The following is a 24,455-nucleotide window of genomic DNA, read 5'->3' as shown; positions in this document are numbered from 1 at the left end:
CATGCTCTGCTTCAGTATGTCAAAGTACATGTTGGCATTTTTGGTTCCATCAATGAACTCTAGCTCCCCAGTGTCAGAAGCACTCATGCAGCCACATATCATGATACTTCCACCACCATGATTGGCTGTAAGCAAGACACACTTGTCTTTGTACTCCTCACCTGATGCCACACATGTTTCGAAACGCATTGGTGTATCTTGGTCTCATTGGACCACAGGTCATGCTTTTAGTAATCCATGCCCCTAGTCTGCTTGTCTTTGGCGAAATGTTTGCAGGCTTTCTTGTGCTTTATCTTTAGAAGAGGCTTCCTTCTGGGGCATAAGCCATGCAGATCAATTTGATGCAGTGTGTGGAGAATAGTCTGAGCACTGACAGAGTATCTCCCCCTACCTCTTCAACCTCTGCAGCAATACTGGCAGCATTCATACATAGATTTCCCAAAGCCAACCTCTGGATATAAGCATATGCGCTTAACTTCTTTGTTTGACCATAGAGAGGCCTGTTCTGGATGGAACATGTCCTGTGAAACTGCTGTATTGTCTTGCCCACATGCTGCAGCTCCCTTTCAGGGTCTTTTTATAGCCTAGACCATATTTATGTAAACCAACAGTTGTTTTATTCAGATGCTCAGAGTGTTCTTTGCCATAAGATGCTACATTGAACTTCCAGTGACCAGTATTAGAGAGTGTAAGAGCGATAACACCAAATTTAAGACACCTGCTCCCCATCCACACCAGAGAATCGGACTTAATTTGGGCATTTGTATGGATGCCAAGGTATAGATATTAATGACTGAGTGTTGAGTTATTTTGAGTGGACACAACATTAAACACTGTTATACGGGCTGTGCACTTACTACTTTACATTGTAGCAGAGTGCAATTTTTTCACTGTTATTACATGAAAAGATATAATAAAATATTTACAAAATTGTGAGGGCTGGACGCACTTATGCGAGATACTTTATATAATAAATTAACAGCAATGCAAAATAATGATTCCTCTATTGTACAAAAAGATATAAGGCTCTTATGGGGATATTTATCAAAGCCTGTGCAAAGGAGAAGTTGCCCATAGCAACCAATTAGAATGCTTATTTCATTTAAAAAAAGTCCTCTGAGAAATGAAAGAATCTGATTTGTTGCTATGGGAAACTGGTCAACTTTTCCTCTGCACAGGTTTTGATAAATCTCCCTCTTGGAGTCTAAAATCTGATGCTAAGCAGGACATATGCTTGAGAGGCTCAATAAAGAGCCTGAGTTTCAGAGACCAGGAAGGGTTTAACTAACTTACATAGGGTACCCTGATATTTAATACATTTGTCTGGACTAAGTGCTGTAAGAACCAAGAAAATTTGTTCGAAAGAAACAACTGAAGTGAAGAAAAATTGTGGTATCTGATCATTATATGTTCACTATATTGCAGCATTAATGGTTATATTTATTGATCATGTGTTTCTATGCTCTAATTTTATTTAAAAAATGTTTTTGTGGTGTGGCAATGCATGAGATCAAACAGAGAAAAATTCAGTGTAGCGTACTGTGCATACAGAGATGTTCCTTTCTTGATGGTGAGGTAGGGGGGCTTTTTGACATTCAGCCTGTTAGCAAAAAGCCATAGAAACCACCCAGCTCCAACACATGATGTTGGTTGGATGAAAGGCCAGCACAATCATTTTATATAATAATACCATATTGGATATTCCTGTAACCATAAAAACCTGTTTAGTACAGTAGATATTGTAAAATAAAAGGTGTTATGCCTAGAAGGTGCTTAGGTGCTCCTTATCCTTCCTTACACCAAGTTATACCCTAACATGTTTCCCTCTCTTTGGGTAGGGGAACACTGGGTTAGGGAGGTTCGTCGCACAAACCAGAATGTTCCTCAATAAAATGGAACTTCGTAGTATTAGAGTATGGATTCTCTTAGAGAAAGGGCATAACAGCATGAAGTACAATGCAAAGTATACATCAATAAGGCAAATATCCTAAAACTGATACTCTTGTCCTACAGGACCAGGTAATGGGTCTCTGCACATACAAGCATGTCTACATACCTAAAATCCCGTCCCTTTCCCAATGAGGACCTGTGTAGCCCCTGGTGCAGATTCCAGTTCTGATTTTATCTTGCTACATCACTTCCATACCCCCCTAAACCATCTTAAAAACAAGGGTTTTCATTTTTGCTTGTCTAGCTGTACTTTATCCTGAATAACCCAAAGCCTCATACTCGTACACCCCTAAGCCTAGCATTTAAACTACTTTTTGATATAAATATTATACCACCTGATTATTTATGAAGCAATGCCGGAGTTACAGCCTGCGCTCCGTCTGCACATGTCGGCCATGAGCGCATTGTCCCTACTCCAGGCGGGGCCACGCCCGCATGCGAATCCCGGCCCGTCACTCACCCTGTACTGCTGCCACTTCCGTTCCTGTGTCTCGGCTCCGTCGCGTGCGCCCCCATCTCCTAGGGCGGGCGCGCGACGGAGCTCTGACATTTAAAGGGCCAGTATGCCCATAATTACTGTTTGCACCTGACACTACCTTATAAAGTCCCTGCACCTCCCACACTTCCCTGCCGGATCTTCAGTGACATTTGCCTGAGAGAAAGCGTACCCATTGCCTGATTGCCATTCCCGTGTATCCAGACCTTCCTGCTATGTTTTTTGACTACGAACCTTTGCCGCCTGCCTTGATTTTCTGCCACGTTTGACTACGCTACAGCCTCATCCTTCTGTATCTTGCCTTGCCCAGTTACCTGTGTGGTCGAGCCGTGTCGGGGGGTAGTGACCTGGGTGTCGCCTGCCACAGCAAGCCCATCCTGCCTTGTGGCGGGTTCTGGTGAAAACCAGAAGCACCTTAGACTCCGCTCACCGATAAGGTCCGAGTCATCAGCCACACAGGTGGAAGATCCATTTCCATCTCCATGACAGCCTCCACCCAGGTGCATGACAGCAGGTAGACAACAAAATATAAAAAAATCTCTATATCTCAGGAATAACGACAATAGCAACAAAATAAAAACTATTTGTTTATTGACCAGGGTCAGTAGTACAATGCATGGTTAACCAAGATGTTTTTTTATTTGATTTGAAATACTATGCAAATTCATTATCTGTTCCCTGTTTTGGATAGTTACATTGAATGGATAGCAGTCCCATTAGGAAGTCCATGCACTTGCACTTTATATTCTATTCATGCTGTTTTAACAAGTAATTTATGCAAATTCCTTCCTGGTATGTACGTATGTATCATTGTGCCACATCTTTCTTGATCTTTCCTAACTCTGTTGTTGTCTTCATCTATGATTATGCTAATCTTGATAAATAATAAAGATAAATATTTTTACGTCTATGGTTGTTTAATCTCCAATTTGTTGTTGGTAACTTATATTTGCTAGATTATCTAACCAAATATTGGCATTGATAGTGTATTTTATGACATTTTAGTATATTTTATGACATTTTTAGCATATGTATTTATCTTTTTTAAAAGCCCATCTTGTTTTTTTTTTTATGTTTTGGGGTCTTTATACTTTTGCAATTATTTTTGTGACGCTGTTCAGTAATACAAGAAGTATGGTCACCCAAAATTTCTGGAAAAGATAATTGATGTTTTTAGTGATTAGACCCATATTTATTACCAGCTAAAAACTACCAAATATCAATTGTTTCATTCATTCATTTTTCTGTCAATAAGTATCAATAAGAAGTGCCTTGTCGATAGCTATATATATATATATATATATATATATATATATATATATATATAGTACCTAAAGAGTGCCGTATATACAGTTTATGAAAATGTCATGACACTGCTTCCTTTCATCTAGGTGATCAGTTGATCTCAGCACATCTAGTACAGCTCTGCAGTTAGTGTTAACCCCAGTTATTAGAAAAATTAGCAAAAAAAATACACAATGTTATGTTAAACTGTCCTTTAAAAGGTCTTGTATGATCTCCTGGGGAGCCCAATGTGTAAAGTAAGACATAAAGACAAAACACTATTAAAAATAAAATAAAAAGATAAAGCCACCAATAGTTTAAAGTGGTATTTCAGGAATTTTTTTTTTTATTTGACTATGCTACAGGGGCTGTAAAGTTAGTGTAGTTCATAATATAGTGTCTGTACCTGTGTGTGATGACTGTTTTCTCAGATTTTTCCCATGTTGCAATTTGGCCGAGACCTGACTCACAAGTCAGCTGACGACAAGGAGCCTGTCTGCTTCAATGAGTGGAGTGATCGCTTGGTGGGAGAGAGATCAATCTGCAACTAACGCAATAGCTGTAGGCACCCTGATTGAAAACCACAGGTCTTTTGAATGGATTCAGTTCATTTATGTTTCAATGGGTGGAGTAACTGATGTGTGGGAGGGAGGAAATGGAATTATGGGATTTGGAGTTAAAAAAAAAGAAAAATCAAGCAGGAAATACCAGTTCACAAAAAGCTAGCCACAGTATTATGGTAATCTTACAACATAGCCATTTAGCCCCAAAACAAGCACAAATCCTTCTTAAGCATGTCCATTACTGTCTGCCAGGTACGTACTAAAATCACCTTATGGATAACCCCTTTAATAACAAAATGACTAATGGCAAGGCAGCACAATTTAAAAATGAAAAAAGAAAAAGAGAAATAGAAACAGAATATCACAGGAAATTATAAAAAAAAAATAAAAAAAAATTACAGGTTATGGATACTAGATTTATGGAGATAGAACGTTGATCCAGGGATTTATCCAGGCAATTGGCACCAGCCTTATGGTTTTTTTTGCCTTCTTTTGGATCAACACAGTAAGGCTTTAGGTTGAACTTGATGGACTCTTGTCTTTTTTCAACCTTACAACCTATGTACCGTATTTATCGGGGTATACCACGCACCGGCCTATAACACGCACCCTCATTTTACCAAGGATATTTGGGTAAAAAAAGTTTTTTACCCAAATATCCATGAAAAAATGAGGGTGCATGTGTGCGCGTGTATACCCCGATATACCCCCAGGAAAGGCAGGGGGAGAGAGGCCGTCGCTGCCCGCTTCTCTCCCCCTGCCTTTCCTGGGGTCTAGAGCACTGCTGTCGGCCCTTTTCACCCCCTGGTTATCGGCGCCGCTGCCCCTTCTGTCCCCCTGACTATCGGTGCCGGCGCCGACAGCCAGGGGGAGAGAAGCGGCGCCGACAGCCAGGGGGAGAGAAGGGGCAGCGGCACCCATTGCCGGCGCCGCTGCCCCGTTGCCTTCCCCCATCCCCGGTGGCATAATTACCTGAGTCCGGTCCGCGCTGCTCCAGGCCTCCGTCGTGCGTCACCAGCGTCGTTGCTATGCACGGCGCGGCGCTCTGACGTCATGCGCCGTGCCGTTCATCGCATAGCAATGACGCCGGGGACGCACGACGGAGGCCTGGAGCAGCGCGGACCGGACTCAGGTAATTATGCCACCGGGGATGGGGGATGGCAACGGGGCAGCGGCGCCGGCAATGGGTGCCGCTGCCCCTTCTCTCCCCCTGGCTGTCGGCGCGGCTTCTCTCCCCCTGGCTATCGGCGCCGGCACCGATAGTCAGGGGGACAGAACGGACAGCGGCGCCGATAACCAGGGGGTGAAAAGGGCCGACAGCAGCACTCTAGACCCCAGGAAAGGCAGGGGGAGAGAAGCAGGCAGCGACGGCCTCTCTCCCCCTGCCTTTCCTGGGGGTGTATCGGCGTATAACACGCACACAGACTTTAGGCTAAAAATTTTAGCCTAAAAAGTGCGTGTTATACGCCGATAAATACGGTAATCAATTATTTGAATAACTGAAAGAGACAAAACTTATACATTTCAAACCTGCAAAATCAACAATGTGTCTGATCATAAATAGGAAATTTGCCTGGTCATGAACTTGTTAAAAACCTTTTGGGTTGTTTTTATGGTCAATATTTTGGGCCAATATCTATTGCACTGGGAAGAAACATCCTATTAATTTACAGTTAATTTCAGCACTTGACTGAATCTGAGCAGAAAAGCTGTATTCACAGACTATGTGCCGCATAAATCTATCAACCATTGTGACCCAGTATAATTTGCAGCCATACATGCCCATGCCATGCCTCAGCCTCCACCATGTTTGATACAGTAACATTTGGATCCTTTTAGTACAAGTTCCCCTAGGTTGGCATCTGTCTAGAGAATCCTGTTCTAGAGTTGTTCCTGAAATGCTCTGTAAGCACTGTCTCATCACCTGCTGGAATAAAATGGAATAAAGGAATTCTATTTTATGAAGATGATGAGTGCCAACACATGATTTTTCTTTGAATATCAGAAGTAGAGTTTTACCTGAGCTGACTGGCTTTTTTTTTTTTTAGATGTTTACTAGCTAAGGCTCAGTACATTGTTCACATTGATGCCCTGTTCCTCTAAAGAGAGCTCTGCAACAAAGTCGAGTGGAAATAATACTGCATGTCCTATTTTCTTCTCTGCTGAATGATACCCGACAGACCCCATTTACATTCATGCAGAGGCCTCTTGACTGTAGACTTTAAAGGGGTATTCCAGGCAAAAACATTTCATCCCCTATCTAAAGGATAGCGGATAAGATGTCTGATCGCGGGGGGCCCGCTGCTGAGACCCCCCGTGATCTGGGTGCTGAATCTCCAGTTTCGGAAACTTCCGGGTTTCTGGGACTGGGGACGTGACGTCACACTACGCCCCCTCCATTCATGTCTATGGGAGGGGGCGCGCCCCCTCCCATAGACATGAATGGAGGGGGCGTGGCGTAACATCACGTCCCCAGTCCCGGAAACCCGGAAGTTTCCGAAACTGGAGATTCAGCACCCGAATAGAATGCGGGTGCTGCAGGGAGATCGCGGGGGTCTCAGCAGCGATCAGACATCTTATCCCCTATCCTTTGGATAGGGGATTAAATGTTTTTGCCCGGAATACCCCTTTAACCATGGTATGCCTAGTCCCTTGAGAGTGTTTTGACATGGCTAGATTTTGCGAAGGGATTTTTCTTTACCAATGGAAGAATTTTGCAATCATTTACTTTGTCTTCTATAGTGTTCTAGGCATTTATTACCTAGAACACTAGGCTTATCTGTGCTTTCCTACTTTTTAAGAAAATAGCTCATTGTTGATCTGGCCACTCTTAGAGTTTCTGCCATCTTTCCGATAGATTTGTTTTATTTTTTTAGCCTAATGAATGGCTCCTTTTTGACACTTTTTCAGAGCACAACATAAGGCTTTGTTCACAATATGGAATTTCAGAGCTTGAAAATTCTGGTGCACCTGGAGAACCTGGCAGGAGACTGCAGGGGTCCCAGCAGTTGGACCCCTGTGATCAGACACTTATCCCCTATTCTGTGGATAAGTATTAAAGGAATGGAGTCTCCCTTTAAAGAGTACCTGTCACCAATTAATTACAAGACACTTTGCTATTTACTTGCTGTTAAAATTCTCAACCTTTATATGTTTTTAATGTGATTGAAAAAAAAACAGCCACTAAGTGGCTCTGTTTTGTTCCCTACCACAAGTCCAACAATCAGTTTGGTCATCTCCTGGCCTGGCAGAACACCAAACTCAGCAAGTGTATGCGGGGCATGGTGAGACACAGCTCTCACAGGCTTCAGTGATGTTGCTCCTGCTGGGGAACGCCCACTTTCCCCTGCCAGGAGCTAACACAATGTGAGCAAGGGGAAAGGTATGATACAGATCTTTTTAAAGCTCAGAAAACAACTTTTAAGGGCAGAAGGGGTGTTAGGAGTAGTTAGGAAATATAATCTCAGTTAGTTTAAAAATATGGTTTGATGACAGGTACTCTTTAACTTATCATGAAATCAAGAGGTAAGACCTGACCAGGCTGTACTGGGCCATGAAACTGCTTAACAATTAATTGTCAGTGACTTTTAAGCCTGTGAAAATGGAGTGACTATATAAAAAATGACTTTAATTCCTAAAAGGTTATTTGTCAATTGCTTACTCTAATTGTTAAATCTATTGAATTAAAGCTTTAACACGACATTTCAATTGTATCTTGATGACTTTATTACAAATCCATTGTGGTGTACAGAGACTAAATAATGACACTGGTGTCACTGCCTGAATACTTATGGACCTGACTCTCTGTGCTGACTAGGGTCACCTTAATAAATGAATAAAGTATAATACTGGAGCTTCTCATCTCACAAGAAAACAATTTCTATGATACAGCAGTATAATAAAAGCAACTTCTATCGTCAGCAAAACAGAATCTTGTAGTCTAAATTCTGCTGACCATATAGCAGACACAGGCTATTTCCTCTTATAAAGTTACTTAGTACACTGGAATAAAACAGTGAGACATTGATGTTAACCCCTAAAGTTATAGATACCTTTACACTGATTTAAAAAAAGATAAACCTTTGCAATGTTCATGCTGTTTCTGAATGTAAAATGAAAAAAAAAAAATTATAAATAGTCATCATTAAAAAATTCCCACTGCAGGAATCCAGAATGAGTACAGAGTGGTAAATGGGCACTGTCAGATCCAAAAACATTTTATATGTTGTTACTGATAAAAAAATTAAAGATCTTTTGCAATATGGTTGATTACATTTAAAAAAAAAAATTATAAAGAAAATGGCTCCTGGAAATCCCACCATTAGGGGTCCCCATACCTACTGGGACAGCAACCAGTCCTGCAGCAGCATCAGACTTGTCCATGTGTCATGGACAAGAGATGACTCATGAACAAGGCTACATGAGCAGACACACCAATCACCTCCCACCACCACAAGGAAGGGACATATCCCCTTCCCCTGAGAGGATTTCTAACACAGTGAGCTAATGAAAAGAGGTATCTATAATAAATGTAGGAGATAGTGGCATAACATTTGATGTACATGGTGAAAATGTGTATATATTAGGGCTGCACGATATGGGGAAAATATGCGATTATGGGCCTAAACATTGAGATTTCGATATGCGATGCAATATAATAAATAAATGGTGAAATCCTGGCATTTCATGTCTAATCTCCTCCATTTTAAAACTATCCACCATTTTATGCCCACCGCCCAGTTCACATCTCCCCATCTAATTTCTATCTCCCCCCTGTCACATTCTCCCCTCATGGTAAAATCTTCTCCCATTACATTTTCCCCCTATGTCACATGCCCCCTCCCCCTGCCACATTATCCCCCCCATATCACATCTCACCCCCCCCTGTCACATTCCCCGCTCCCTCTGTCACATTCCTCCCTCCCCCTGCCACATTCTCCAACCATATCACATCTCACCCCCCTGTCACATTCCCTACATTCTCCCCCATATCACATTCCCCTCTCCCCCGGCCACATTCTCCCCCCTTGTCACATATCACCCCCCGTCACATTCCCCCCTCCCCCTGCCACATTGTCCCCACATATTACATCTCACCCACCCTGTCACATTCTCCCCTCCCCTGCCACACTCTCCCCCCCCTATCACATTCCCCTCCCCCTGGCACATTCCCCCCCTGTAACATTCCCCTCCCCCTGCCACATTCTCACCTCCCCCTGTCACATTCTCCCCCCCCCCCTTGTCACATTCTCCCCCCCTTGTCACATTCTTCCCCATGTCACATTCCCCTCGTCACATACACCCCCCCCCCGTCAAATTCCCCCCGTCACAATCTTCCTTCCATGTCACATATCCTTGTCACAACCTTCCCCACCATCACATTCTCCCCCCTAGTCACATTCCCCCCATGTCACATTCTCCCCCCATGTCACATTCTTCCCCCCCATATTACATTCCCCCCGTCACATACACCCCCAGTCACATTCTCCCTGTCACATTCCCCCTGTGACATACAACCCCCCCCAGTCAAATTCCCCCCTCACATTCTCCCCCCTGTCACAATCTTCCTCCCATGTCACATTCCCCCCTGTCACAACCTTTCCTCCTTATCACATTCCCCCCGTTGTCACATCCCCCCTGTCACATTTCCCCCCATATGACATCTCTCCCTCCTGTTACCTTCTCCCCACCATGTCCCATTCTCCCCTCCATGTCACATTTCCCCTGTCACATTCTCCCCCATATCACATCTCACCCTCATGTTAGCTTCTCCCCCCCATGTCCCATTCTCCCCCATGTCAAACTCTCCCCCTATATCACATTCTCCCCCCGTTACATTCCCCCTGCCACATTCTCCCCCCATGTCACATCCCCACCCTGTCACAATCTTCCTTCCATGTCACATCCCCCCCTGTCACAATCTTTCCCCCTTGTCACATTACACCCCCCCCCCCCCCCCGCCATTATATTTTGTACTGCAGGCTTTCAAATCTCCCACCGGATCCGGGAAACCTAGTGTGCTTGCTGCCGAAAAAGACCTTTCCCCATCAGCCAATCACTGGCTTGACACGTGACACCGCTGCGACCAGTGATTGGCTGAAAAGGGAAAGGTCCTACTAGTTAAATGGTGAAGAGGGGAGACATCAGACCGCATGGAGAGAAATGACATCTGCAGGGACCGGGAGTAGGTGAGCAGAAGTTTTTTTTTTTTTTTTCTCCCTGTGCCCTTTTACTTAGCTCAGTGTTTTTCTACCAGGGTGCCTTCAACTGTTGTGAAACTACAACTACCAGCATGCCCAGACAGCCTTTGCTGGTCTGGGCATGCTGTGAGTTGTAGTTTTGCAACAACTGGATGCACCCTAGTTAGGAAACACTGACATTTAGTATTTAAATTTGTTTTTACCTGCACTGGCCGGCCCCCGCATGCAGCACACGTGAGCCAGCCCGAGCAGATAATCGCAAGTTTTCCCGGGGGGCTGTATCGCTATATCACAAAAATCGTGATTCGATTGCTTTTGCGATATATTGTGAAGCCCCAGTATATTATATATATATATATATATATATATATACATACACACACACACACACACACACAAACACACAGGGATGTGGAATTCCTATTGCCCGAAGCCCGGAACATGCAGTTTCGGGCGCCGGGCAGGTGAATTTTTCAGGCCCTTAGCTCTGCTTTGGGCAAGCAGGGCCGGACCTGAAAGCCCCCGACAAGCAAGGCGGCGCTCAGAGGGGAGTATTGAGCGGGCTCCCAACTCAGGCCCGCTCCATACTCTGCAGCCCCCAGCTGATTTCAGTAGCCGGGGGCTGCCGCTAATAGCCAGCATGCTGACAGCAGTGTCTAAAGGGACATGTGAGTGCTCCCTGGTGGGCTAGTATCCACTATAGAGGTACCCGGAGGGCTTACCTCTGTTCCCTGGTGTCCGTGGCGATGTCATTGAGAGAGCCTGGCTGGACTACAGATCACACAGAGTGTGCAGAGTTCAACAGAGTTCAGTAGAACTCCATTGATCTGTATGAGGAATCTAATGATTCCTCCTAAAAGTCCCCTAAGGTACTAATAAAGTGTAAACAAAAAAGTTTAATAAAAGTTTAAAAGACACACATTAACCCCTTCCATATTAAAAGTTAAAATTACCCCCTTTTCCTATATAAAAACATGTGAACATAATAAAAATAAACATATCTGGTATCGCTGCGTGCGTAATTGTACAAATTATTAAAATATAACATTATATATCCCCTACGGTAAAAAAAAAAATAAACCGTAGAATTGCAATTTTTATAATATCCCAGTAATAAGTTAAAAGCTATTAAAAAGTCAGATCAATACCAAAATGGTACCGATACAAAAAACAGAACAGAACAAAAATTGAGCCCTCATACAGCCTCGTATAGGAGAAAAAAAAATAAAAAAAGCTACAGGAGTCAGATAATAGCAATAAAAAGAATTTGAAAAATTTCAGATTTTTTTTTAAATTTGTAAAACATGACAGAAACTACAAATCTGGTATCGCTGTAATCAGGACGACCTAAAGTATTAAAATAACATGTTAACTGACCACAAGGAAATTGGCGTAAAAAAGAAAATTTCTATTTCAATTTCACCTCGCCAATATTTTTTTTTTGTTTCGGAGCATATGTTATGGAAAACTAAAAAGGTATCATTACAAAGTACAATTGGTTTTACAAAAAAAACAAGCCCTTATATGAGTTTGTAGATGGAAAAATAAGAGTTATGGCTATTATAGGGCGAGGAGGAAAACACGAGAGTGGAAAAGCGAAAATTGGCCCGAACAAGTGGATCTTCATGAGGGACAAGTAGATTGGGCTCTGTTTTAATCCCTTGGGCAAGTAGATTTTTTTTTTATTTCCACATTCCTGTATATATATTTTTTTTGTGTGTGTGTGGGATCTGACAGGTACTCTTTGAAACATGCTTTACATGTACTGTGTTTCTTTGTATGGCTGTGCATACACTGTAGGAAATAGGATGTGCAATGGTTTATGTTCTCTGTTCTGCCACCTCTGGTGGATAATTTGTAAGCGTATGAGAGACAGGTCACATGATCCTCCCCACAAAGGCTTCTAGAAGCTACAAGAAAGTTTTGTATGGGTGCATGCACACCACGTTTTTGCATTACAGTTACCGTATCAGGATTTTGATGAAAAACGGATTCCACAAAACCTGACAAAGCTGTATCAAAACGCGTGTACAAATTTTAACCCATATACGGTTGAAAAACGTATACGGTTTGAAAAATGATGTCCGGTTGCATCCGTTTATTAAGAAAAAAAACTTATATGTTTTTAACTTTTCACTCCATTTTGAATAAAGTTTCACTTGTTTGATTGAAATTCCAAGAAAAAAAAACGTATGGTAAAAACTGAATGGAACAGTACGCACACACACAGTTCTGTATGGTTCCCATTGACTCCCATATTAAATAAAAACGTATACGGTTTAATACAGTTTTTCACCTAGACCAAAAAACTTGGTAGACTACGGTTTTGGGTACGGGTAAAAAAAACGGACAAAACCATCCGTATACGACACAAAATGGACTAAACCGGATGATGCGTTTGACATACCGTTTACAATGTTAAGTCAATGCATACAGTTTTCTATACAGTTCCATAAGGTTTTTAACTTGAAACTATATACAGGAACTGTATGGCAAAAATGTGGTGTTCATGCACCCTAAGAAGGGTTTCTAAGTCCAACCATCTCTCCCTTAATGGCTTTGAACAGACTAGTCAATATTTTTTTTTTTTTTGCATAATAATTTTTTGCATAATAATTTTTGCATAATTAGTACAGTAAGAATAAGAATACTAGATTACTTCCAACCTTTCATGAGCCATAGCATTTTAATTGAGATTGGCATATACCATGTCATAAATCTACTCTAGATCAAAGCTGACGTAGATTTCAGTTCATGGAAAGCAAAAGCTGTGCCAAATGTATTAGGAGATGTGCACTTCATTTGGTGCAGCCCACTCTAGAATTATGTCACTTTACCCTGGCATATGTTTCCAAGTCCCGATAGAAGAGTGGAGAATGAGATCAGATACAAATGTAGCAAGCGCCAAAGATTTTTCTCATTAACCCTATTTCCTTAGCTATTCAGGTTGGGTCTGATAAAGGAGTATTCTGGAGTTCAAATGAAAAATTTGAAAGAAGGCTGCTGGGACATTACATACAAAGCAACAGTACAACACTTCCCCTACATCCTAAACATGTATCATAACCTGTTTGCTCCCTATGTGCTCCTTCTTAGTGCAGCAAAAGTGGATGGGGCCTCAGCAGCACCCCCGGCAAGAAGAGAGAATCATATCCATTTGCATTCAGTTTTTAGGTTCTAAGTTACTTCCTTTTAAACCCAAATAAACTAGCACTAGGCCAATGCCAATACCTGGCCTCTTTGTGTGTACCATAATAAGCATTAAACTGCTTGAGTACCTACATCACCAATTTCAAAATAGCTTTGTTTGCCGTCAATGCAGTAAAATATTATATTGTACAGAAACAAGGCTTAGCACAATGACATATGCTTACTGTGATGCAGGCAATCGCCCATGATCTACTATAGCTGCATGGTTTTCATGAGCTTTTCTACTGTCAGTTTTTATTATTTTAATTGTACTCAGTATTTGGAAGCCGTTTCTTTTTACTGGTACACAGTGGACGAGAACACATGGGAGGATTGTATAAGCAGCAACATAAAAGAATATGCAATATGATGCCTGGGAAAATATCAACGCTATTGACCAGAAATTGTAGGTAATAGAGCATAAACCCTGTTGTGTATGATTTGGCCTTCAAATGCAGTGATAAAGGGCAATGATCCGACAGGAAATGATGGTCATTAACTACATGATTTATGTCTATGGTTCATAAACAAATATTTCTTTCCAATGAAAATTTGCTCTGTGACATGACCCAAGTATTTACAGGAAAATAAGTGGAATGGACACAGCAGGGACTTTACAGATAATCTATCATGGGCATTTTTTTGTAACATACCAAATCCCAAATCCCCCAACAGAAACATGGTTCCATGTAGACATGTGTATGACCATCTGTACACCATGTTTTTTATTTTTATTATATTTTTTTTGTGCCAAAACTATAACAGGTTAGATCAGTGCTCCCCAGAAAGTTTTTCACATGACTTACTAGGCTCTTGAGCCCCTGAATGTGACTTCCAGCTGATACAGCTCTAAATAAAAATGTGCCCTAGTGGCATCAGGGATGTCATTACATTATTGAAACTTGGCACTATGATCAAACCCATATTAATGCCTGGTGAAATTGGGGTAAGATCTATGTAATTCTTTAATGCATTATTCCTATTAAAGGTGTACTCCGGCCCCAAGACATCTTATCCCCTATCCAAAGGATAGGGGATAAGATGTTTGATCGCGGGGGTCCCGCCGCTGGGAACCCCCGCATGCTAGCATGCAGCACCCACCTGTAAGTACTGCCGGAAGCGCTGGAGGTTTGCAGTCTTTTGCCTCCCGATCATGGGGATGGATTATCTTGATCACGACTCCGCCCCCTTGTGATGTCATGCCCTGCCCCCTCGGGACATCATGCTCCACCCCCTCAATGTAAGTCTATGGGAGGGGGTGTGACGGCCATCACGCCCCCTCCTATAGACTTGCATTGAGGGGCGAAGTCGTGAAATCACAATACCCCCCGTGGTCGGGAGGCATAACACTGAGAGCCTCCAGCACTTCCTGCAGTGCTTACAGGTGGGTGCTCCATGCTAGATTGCGGGGGTCCCCAGTGGCGGGACCCCCACAATCAGACATCTTATCCCCTGCCCTTTGGATAGAGGATAAGATGTCTTGGGGCCGGAATACCTCTTTAAGGCCATTTTCATTTGGCAAAAGTCAAATCCAGGAGTGAAAACCTAAACAGAGCAAAACAATGGTGGAAAGATTTGTATCTCTTTCATATTTTAGACTATTGTTTTGGCCTATAAATTCTGATACAAAGTAGCAATCTAAATAAAGATATATTAAATAGGCTTTGTGCCCACTGTGACCTAACACCATCGGTCATCCCTGAAAGCTAGAAAAGGATGGAATCTCTGGGCTAGACTATCATTCCTTAGGTTCAAGTGTACTAGGACAGTATGGTGCAAATTCTATAGACTCACAATTAACAATATGATCACATTGATACCTGTTTTGTGATTTAAGATTTTATATTTATATACTGCGTATACTGTATATGTAAGGGTGTAAATACAGTATTCAGAGCTTTATCTGGGGCTGCACTGTGGCCTTATTTTGGTATTCTTACCAAAACCAGCAGTGGGTCCAAAACACAGAAAAAGGTGAAAATCTTCTCATTATAGTTTTTTTTTCGGTGTTGGTTTCACTGCTGCTTTTGGATAAAATAATAACTAAAATGAGACCCAAAATAAGGTTCAAAATATGGTGTGTGCACAAAGTCTTAAATGACTCAATTCTGCTACGTGTAGTGACAGAAGTGCTTTTCACAGCTATTAGGCTATGGCCCATATGCTGTCAAGACGATTGTGAGGACCTGATAAATGATACCTTATATTCTGTGTAATAAGTGGAAAAATATATAGACACTGGCGACAACTAAGACAAAAACCAAGATAAATTGTTTGGTAAATCACACAATATTCAGAATAATATATTGATAACTATGTTTCAAAGACGCATACAAAAAAAACAAAACTAAAAAAACAAATAAGTAGACGCCAATATGTAAAACATTCCATTAAGTAATCATGCATTTAAGAAACAGAATTCACATCATTGACATACATGATCTTTAAGGGTAAATACACATGTGACAGTGTTGGTGCCAACATTTCGGTGACCCTTCTATTCCAAGGCTTGGGGCTTGAAGAACTTTATGTGTTTACAAAACAAACTCATTTAAATAATAAAAAAAAATGATTCTGTCTGCCCTGTGTGAATATACCCTTAATTAGTGATGAGTGGCATGGGCCATATTCGAATTTGCGATATTTTGCGATTATATGGACGAATATTCCTCCTATATTTGGGAAATTTGCATATTCGATATATTCGCAGATATTTTCGCTTTGCGTAAATTGGCATGCGCATATGCGCATGCGGATAACTATCTACCTATCTATATTATCTACCTATCTATATCATATATCTATCTATATTATCTACCTATCTATATTATATATCTATCTATATTATCTACCTATCTATATTATATATCTATCTATATTATCTATCCATCTATCTATCTATCATTTCCTAATATTCTTGGTCTATACAGAAGTGATAATGGGTCTATGACATTTTTCATTTTGAATATTGTCATGTCCTATTCGCTAATATCGTCACTATCTACCTATCTAATTTTAGTGACGATATTGGCGAATATGAGGATATTCGCGAATATTCGCATACTTGCATATTCTCATATTCGCAAATATTTGCTCTCCAGTCTAATACAGTAAACAGTAGATTAGCCTTCTTTAGACCACTAGCTTGAAGCAGGTATCACTGTGATGTGTTCTGTGGGGGGAAATATGAATATTCGTTAATGCGAATATCTAGCGCTATATTCGCAAATATGCTAAATTTGCGATAAATATTCGAATTGCAAATATTCGTGCTCATCACCCTTAATATTACCCCTGTCATTTAATGACGCAAATCTATTTAATGTCTGAGCCCTGCTGGAAAAACTTAGCGGGCCACATGGTGCTTGTGTGCACGTGTGAGTACGTGTGTGTGTGAAGATAGTGTAGACAGATGAATACATTTAACCTTTGTATGGAGTAAGGGATACTATTGTACCAATATCTAACAGAAGACGCTTGTAGTATATAAATATGCTATGCATTTAATATAAAGCCTATTATGTGCTGCTGCAAATGTAATATTGTTTATTCTGAATTGAATTACTGGTGTTGATATAAATGATGGTGAGAAGTATAGTGATAATCGTTGGAGCCAGCCATTGACCTTTTCTGGTCACTAAAGCATCAACTGCTTACGCATTAGTATAATAGAAAAGAGGGTGGCGAGGAATGATGTTTATATAGTGAAGCCCATTAAAATGACCCTGCCGTCTGCTTCAAGTCTTAACTGGGAAACAGTTCCATAGGAGCAATAACAGCAGCACTTCTCGCCCTTATATAACACAGCTACAAAATGCCTAAAAGGACACCTATATATCATATACTATGAACATGCCAGATCTGTGCTTCAATACACATCCATTACAAAACAAAAGCAAAGGAGAAATCTATGTATATCGGTGACTATTACACGTTTCCATGTCTCTTGGAATAAGAAAATGACAATGTAGCTGAGCAGCGATTAGCAAGAATGCAGGAAAGAATTCCCCTAGGTTAGAAAGCAGGATGCACACTGTGGTTCCTGGCACTGCCCTCACTGTTACCGCGCCAGCTAAGCCTACTCACCCCTGGTGACATAGTCGCCCAGTCCTTGAAACTCGCAGGAGCACATCAGAAGCTCTGGAACCTGCAGAACTGCTCCCAGCTGCAAGCCTCTGTGTGTATGTCACGTGTGCTCATCTACACGTTGCCATAGAGATTCAACATAGATACAAATGTATTCATGCAGCAGAAGATCCCTGGCTGAATGAGAGTGCTTAGATGTCACAGAGGCAAATACAGTGCATGGAGCAGTGTTTCCCATCCAGGGGGCCTCCAGCTGTTGCAGAACTACAACTCCCAGCATGCCTGGACAGCCAAATAATCAATAAGATATAATAGGTTGTAAGAAATCAATAAAAAGTCAGCCCATGACTGTACAGCTACCTTATAAAACAGTGTTTTCCAACTGGGGTGCCTCCAGCTGTTGCAAAACTACAACTCCCAGCATGCCCAGGCCGACAAATAATCAATTAGATATAATTGGATGTAAAAATCAATAAAAAAATCAGCCCATGACTGTACAGCTGCTGTATAAAGCAGTGTTTTCCAACTGGGGTGCCTCCAGCTGTTGCAAAACTACAACTCCCAGCATGCCCAGGCCGACAAATAATCAATTAGATATAATTGGATGTAAAAATCAATAAAAAAAATCAGCCCATGACTGTACAGCTGCTGTATAAAGCAGTGTTTTCCAACTGGGGTGCCTCCAGCTGTTGCAAAACTACAACTCCCAGCATGCCGGGACAGCCAAATAATCAATTAGATATAATTGGCTATAAGAAATCAATAAAAAGTCAGACCGTGACTGTGCAGCTACTGTATAAAACAGTGTTTTCCAACTGGGGTGCCTCCAGCTGTTGCAAAACTACAACTCCCAGCATGCCCAGGCCGACAAATAATCAATTAGACATAATTGGATGTAAAAATCAATAAAAAATCAGCCCATGACTGTACAGCTGCTGTATAAAGCAGTGTTTTCCAACTGGGGGGCCTCCAGCTGTTGCAAAACTACAACTCCCAGCATGCCGGGACAGCCAAATAATCAATTGGATATAATTGGCTATAAGAAATCAATAAAAAGTCAGCCCATGACTGTGCAGCTACTGTATAAAACAGTGTTTTCCAACTGGGGTGCCTCCAGCTGTTGCAAAACTACAACTCCCAGCATGCCCGGACAGCCTTCGGCTGTCCAGGCATGCTGGGAATTGTAGTTTTGCAACAGCTGGAGGCACCCTGGTTGGGAAACACTGGCATGGAGGAATGGAGCGACCTCCAGTTAGTGCACTCACCACATGTATCTCGGTGGCCCCCTACAGGCTGGGTTATATGCTCTAGCAAATAGCGGAACCCCCTTGATGCTATGAGCTTACACAAAAGAGAACAAACATGCAGCAGATGTCTCTCACAACCATGACAGATTTTATATAGCCCTACAACATGTCCTTACAATATAACCAATAAATTTACACACTGAACAGTCCCAGACATTGGCATTCTATTTAGCTTATATGGCACACAAAAAAGGCACTGGGGTGAATGTCAAGAACACCCTATTAACCTTGACTGGAGCAGCCATTTCCGGCTGGGGAGAGACTGACTATGTTTCTTCAATAGCATTATTGACAAGAAGTCCAAACAAATGTCTGACCCCCCCTGATAACCTTTACACTTTTAGCTTGTTCCATCTAGAAGACAACAATGGACCATTGTAGCCAAAAAGATCATCCTGCTTCTGCATTCGATACAAATGGGTTCAAGTGCAACCCTTAAAGGGACCCTGCCAACACATAAATCATTAGTATCAATGCATCCGTTTTACATAGAAAGCAAACTCTGACCCTAGTGCTTGAAGCTCAATAGACTAGAAAAGCCAGTCCACACATAGGAGGGTGCATCACAGCACCTTTACTCTTTGAGTGGGGGGTTAATTATTCCACTACTCTGCAAGTAACATTTGGAGAATTTGTTGCAGCAGCCCTGATGATGGAGACAACAGCTTGTTCTGGCCCATGATCCATTATTGCACTCACCAGTTTGCCGTGCAGAGAATTAATGCCTGGTGACAGCTCAGGCACTAAATTGTGAGACCTTCCTGGAATCGGATATTCATCATGTTCCTCCATTGAGCGCCTCCTGGCACTATAGATCCGGCTCACATGCTTGTAAGGCTGCTGCCTGGGCTGATGCTCTGCTTGGAGCCTCCTTCCTTCCTCCTGTCGGCTGCTTAGTGCTGCGACCAGACCAGGCTGGAGAATGTCTTTTGCCTGCTGTACCCTTCTCCTGCCTGCAGGGGCCGCCACTGAGCTTTCTGCTTCGCCCACAGTAGATGTTACACCTGAGATCCAGCAGCTCCATAGGACTCTACTTATACATAACTTTTATACCAGTGATTTCAAACCAGTGTATTTCCAGCTGTTGCAAAACTACAATTCCCAGCATGCCTGGACAGCATTCGGCTGTCTGGGCATGCTGGGAGTTGTAATTTTGCAACAGCTGGAGGCACCCTGGTTGGAAAACACTGTTTTAGGCCCCTTTCACACTACAGGTATCATCCTGCTTTTTTTTTCATTGCCGTTATTATACAATAACAGATGGAAAAAAAAAATGGATGCAATAATTGGTAATAATGGATGATAACTGATGACCATCATGCCTTATTTTTAAAGGAAAACTGTCAGCTTGCTCCCCCCGCACTGACCAGTGGTACTGGCTGGTAGTGCGGGGACACTGATCAATTTGATGCTTACCGTGCCCGGATCCGCCGCGCTGTTCGGCCGTAAGCTTCGATTTTCAGTATATGCTAATGAGGTGCTAACTGGCACTGGCCGGGCTAACTAATATTCTGACATCAGTGCCGCTGGGCGCAGTGCCGCCCAGCTCATCAATATTCCTCCCCTCCCTCCGCCTCTCCCTCTTTTCCCCGCTCTGTAATGAAGGGAGAAGGAAGAAATACTGATGAGCTGGGCAGCCGGCGGCGGTGACGTCAGAGTGCAAGTTAGCTCGACCGGTGCCATTTAGGACCTCATTAGCATATACCAAAAATTGAAGATTACGGCTGAGGAGGATCCGGGCACGGAAAGCATCAAACTGATCAGCGTCCCCAGCCAGTACCACTTGTCATGGGGGGGGGAGCAAGCTGACAGTTTTCCTTTAATGTAGTTTTTTTCTTAAAAAACCTGATGTTCATCCGTTGTTACCAGTTACATCCATTTTTTAAATCATGTTTTTAACCCTTTTTGGTAAAGCTGTACTGAGACAAACGGACGGATGTTAAAAAAACGGACAATAACGGATGATAATGGATTTTTTGTTTGTTTTTTTACATCTGTTTCCCACAGACTTCAATGGTAAATTTTAACGGCCGTTTTTTCACCATTATTTTTGCCGGACCAAAGGTTAGTGCATGCACCGTCTTTTGTGCCGGCAAAATTAACTGACATTAGTAAAAACAGACATACCTGATGCAAAAGATGGTCAAAAAATCCCATTAACATGAATGGGATTTTTTGGCCGCCATTTTCAGGACTTTTTGCCGGGAGTAATAACGGAGGTTTTTACAGGATGATACCTGTAGTGTGAAAGGGACCTTATACAGTAGCTGTACAGTCATGGGCTGACTTTTTATTGGTTTCTTACAGCCTATTATATCTTGTTGATTATTTGTCATGACAAAGAAGACATGAAATGGAGGGGTGAGAGTAGTCTACAGTATTATACAGTCTGGGTCCTGGGATGTTCACACGTCCAGAATTTCTGTGCAGAATTCCGCATCAGAATTTCCTTGCGGAATTCCGCCGGAAATTCCAGAGCAGCAGAGTTCCATTGTGTTTTCTGTGTACTCAGAAATAATTAACCTGTTAATTCTTTCTGTGGACTCCGCACGGAATGCATAGCCGTCTATGAGATGGCGCATTCCCGTGCGGTCCTAGCGCCGTCATATTGTGCCTGCACTTTCTCCGGAATGTCCGCACTGAGATTTTCCATGCCGACATTCCGGACGTGTGAACATAGCCCTACTTAGCTAAGTATGTCTGTACCTGTAATGCAGTTTTTTTTTCCACACAGTGGGTGTAGATTTATCAAAACCTGTGTAGAAGAAGAGTGGTGCTGTTTCCCAAAGCAACCAATCAGATTGCTGCTTTCATTTTTAAAAAGGCCTCTGATAAAATGAAAGTAGCAATCTGATTGGTTGCTAGAGGCAACTGCACCACTCTATCTGTACAAAGGTTTTGATGAATCTCCCTCAGTGTGTCTCCAACGGTTGCAAAACTACAACTCCCAGCATGCCCGGACAGCCTTCGGAAAAAAACGACAATTTAAAATAGCTTTTTACTATTATTATTATTTTTTTCAAGTGGAATCTCAGCCTTGCAGCCTCAAGGCCTGGTATGACTATACCTACTACATGCATGAAAACTGCCTGTGTTTTGATGTCATATTGGTTGCAGCAGAAGCCCCCTTATTGTACTTTATTATTATTATACTGTACTGTAATTATAACAAAAGAACTGAGCTGTGTGTGTGCCTCCAGGGCTCCCTACCACACAGCCATATACACAATGGCCCAGATTTACTAATGTGTCTTCTTCACTCTATTAGCTTGTCCCTGGTGGTTTTAGTGGCACATGGGCATTACTCCGTATTTACTATTTATTTTTTTAACATGCCAAAAGCTTGACTTTAAATTTTTAATTACTAAAAAATAAAAATAAAAAATGTGGCACATACAGTCATGGCCGTAAATTTTGGCACCCCTGAATTCTTTCACAAAAATGAAGTATTTCTCACAGAAAAGGATTGCAGTAACACATGTTTTGCTATACACATGTTTATTCCCTTTGAGTGTATTGGAACTAAATCAAAAAATTTAGGAAAAAAAGAAAATTGGACATAATGTCACACCCAACTCCAAAAATGAGCTGGACAAAATTATTGGCACCCTTAACTTAATACTTGGTTGGACACCCTTTAGAAAAAAAATAACAGAAATCAGTTCCTATAACCATCAAAAAGCTTCTTACACCTCTCAGCCGGAATGTTGGGCCACTCTTGCTTTGCAAACTGCTCCAGGTCTCTCTTATTGGAAGGGTGCCTTTTCCCAACAGCAATTTTAAGATCTCTCCACAGGTGTTCAATGGGATTTAGATCTGGACTCGTTGCTGCCACTTAAGAACTCTCCAGTGCTTTGTTGCCATCCATTTTTGGGTGCTTTTTGACGTATGTTTGGGGTCATTATCCTACTGGAAGACCCAAGATCTCGGACGCACACCCAGCTTTCTGACACTGGGCTGTACAGTGCAACCCAAAATCCGTTGGTAATCCTCAGATTTCATGATGCCTTGCACACGATCAAGGCACCCAGTGCCAGAGGTAACAAAACAACCCCAAAATATCATTGAACCTCCACCATATTTCACTGTAGGTACTGTGTTCTTTTCTTTGTAGGCCTCATTCTGTTTTCGATAAACAGTAGAATGATGTGCTTTACCAAAAAGCTCTATCTTGGTCTCATCTGTCCACAAGACGTTTTTTTTCCAGAAGGATTTTGGCTTACTCAAGTTAATTTTGGAAAAATGTAGTCTTGCTTTTTAATGTCTCTGTGTCAGCAGTGGGGTCCTCCTGGGTCTCCTGCCATAATGTTTCATGTAATTTAAATGTTGACAGATAGTTCGGGCTGACACTGATGCTCCCTGAGCCTGCAGGACAGCTTGAATATCTTTGGAACTTGTTTGGGGCTGCTTATCCACCATCCGGACTATCCTGCGGTGACACCTTTCATAAATTTTTCTCTTTCATCCATGCCCAGGGAGATTAGCTTCAGTGCCATGGGTTGCAAACTTCTTGATAATGTAGCGCACTGTGGACAAAGGCAAATCTAGATCTCTGGAGATGGACTTGTAACCTTTAGATTGTTGATTTTTTTCCACAATGTTGGTTATCAAGACAGTTCAGACAGTTCTCTTCTCAACTTTCTGTTGTCCATGCTTAGTGTGGCACACAAAGACACACAATGCAAAGACTAAGTGAACTTCTCTCCTTTTTATCTGCTTTCAGGTGTGATTTTTATATTGCCCACACCTGTTACTTGCCCCAGGTGAGTTTAAAGGAGCATCACATGCTTGAAACAATCTTATTTTTCCACAATTTTGAAAGCCATTAATTTTGTCCAGACCATTTTAGGAGTTTGGTGTGACATTATGTGACATTATTTACTTTTTTTCCTCCTTTTTTTTGTTTAGTTCTAATACACACAAAGGGAATAAACATGTCTATAGCAAAACATGTTTCCACTTCTGATTTTGGCTCAAAAACTGCAGTTGCAGTTTTCCAAAAACTTCCAGAAAAAAAACTAATGGAAACTTAACCTTACTGTAATCCTTTTCTGTGAGAAATACTTTATTTTCTTGAAAAATTTCAGGGGTGTCAACATTTATGGCCATTCCTTTATGTCTGTCACAACATAAATAAGGTCTAAACAAATATCATGGTAGCAAGATCAGACATAGCCAATCGTTAATACCCTACCACTAAGCAAGCAAAGACAGACTCAAGCAAAGCCTTCTTACTGTTAGACTATAATAGTAAATCTGGGTCTATGTGCCATCTTATGGGGCCTACATAAGACACTATATTAGTAAGGTAATCTCTCTAAGAGACAAGGACTATGGGGGACATTTATCCATGTTGGTGTTAGGTAGTAAAGATTTTACC

The 24,455-nt window shown here is 41.8% G+C and overlaps 1 protein-coding gene across 2 annotated transcripts in view; it reads right to left on the bottom strand.

Annotated features, from left to right (window-relative positions):
• Nucleotides 1–19,983, bottom strand: part of TMEM200C (transmembrane protein 200C) — a 99,247-nt gene extending 79,264 nt beyond the window's left edge. The window contains exon 1 of one of the 2 annotated variants that reach the window (XM_056518511.1): nt 19,775–19,983. The gene's annotated coding sequence lies outside the window, so the exon portion shown is untranslated. Of the gene's footprint in view, nt 1–17,768; nt 17,874–19,774 lie in introns of those variants that run through there. The other variant, XM_056518513.1, reaches the window with a different exon arrangement.
• Nucleotides 19,984–24,455: the final 4,472 nt, after the last annotated feature.

Source organism: Hyla sarda, chromosome 5, assembly GCF_029499605.1.
Source record: "Hyla sarda isolate aHylSar1 chromosome 5, aHylSar1.hap1, whole genome shotgun sequence".
NCBI classification, from domain to species: domain Eukaryota; kingdom Metazoa; phylum Chordata; class Amphibia; order Anura; family Hylidae; genus Hyla; species Hyla sarda.
This window is presented reverse-complemented; position numbering and strand designations above follow the sequence as displayed.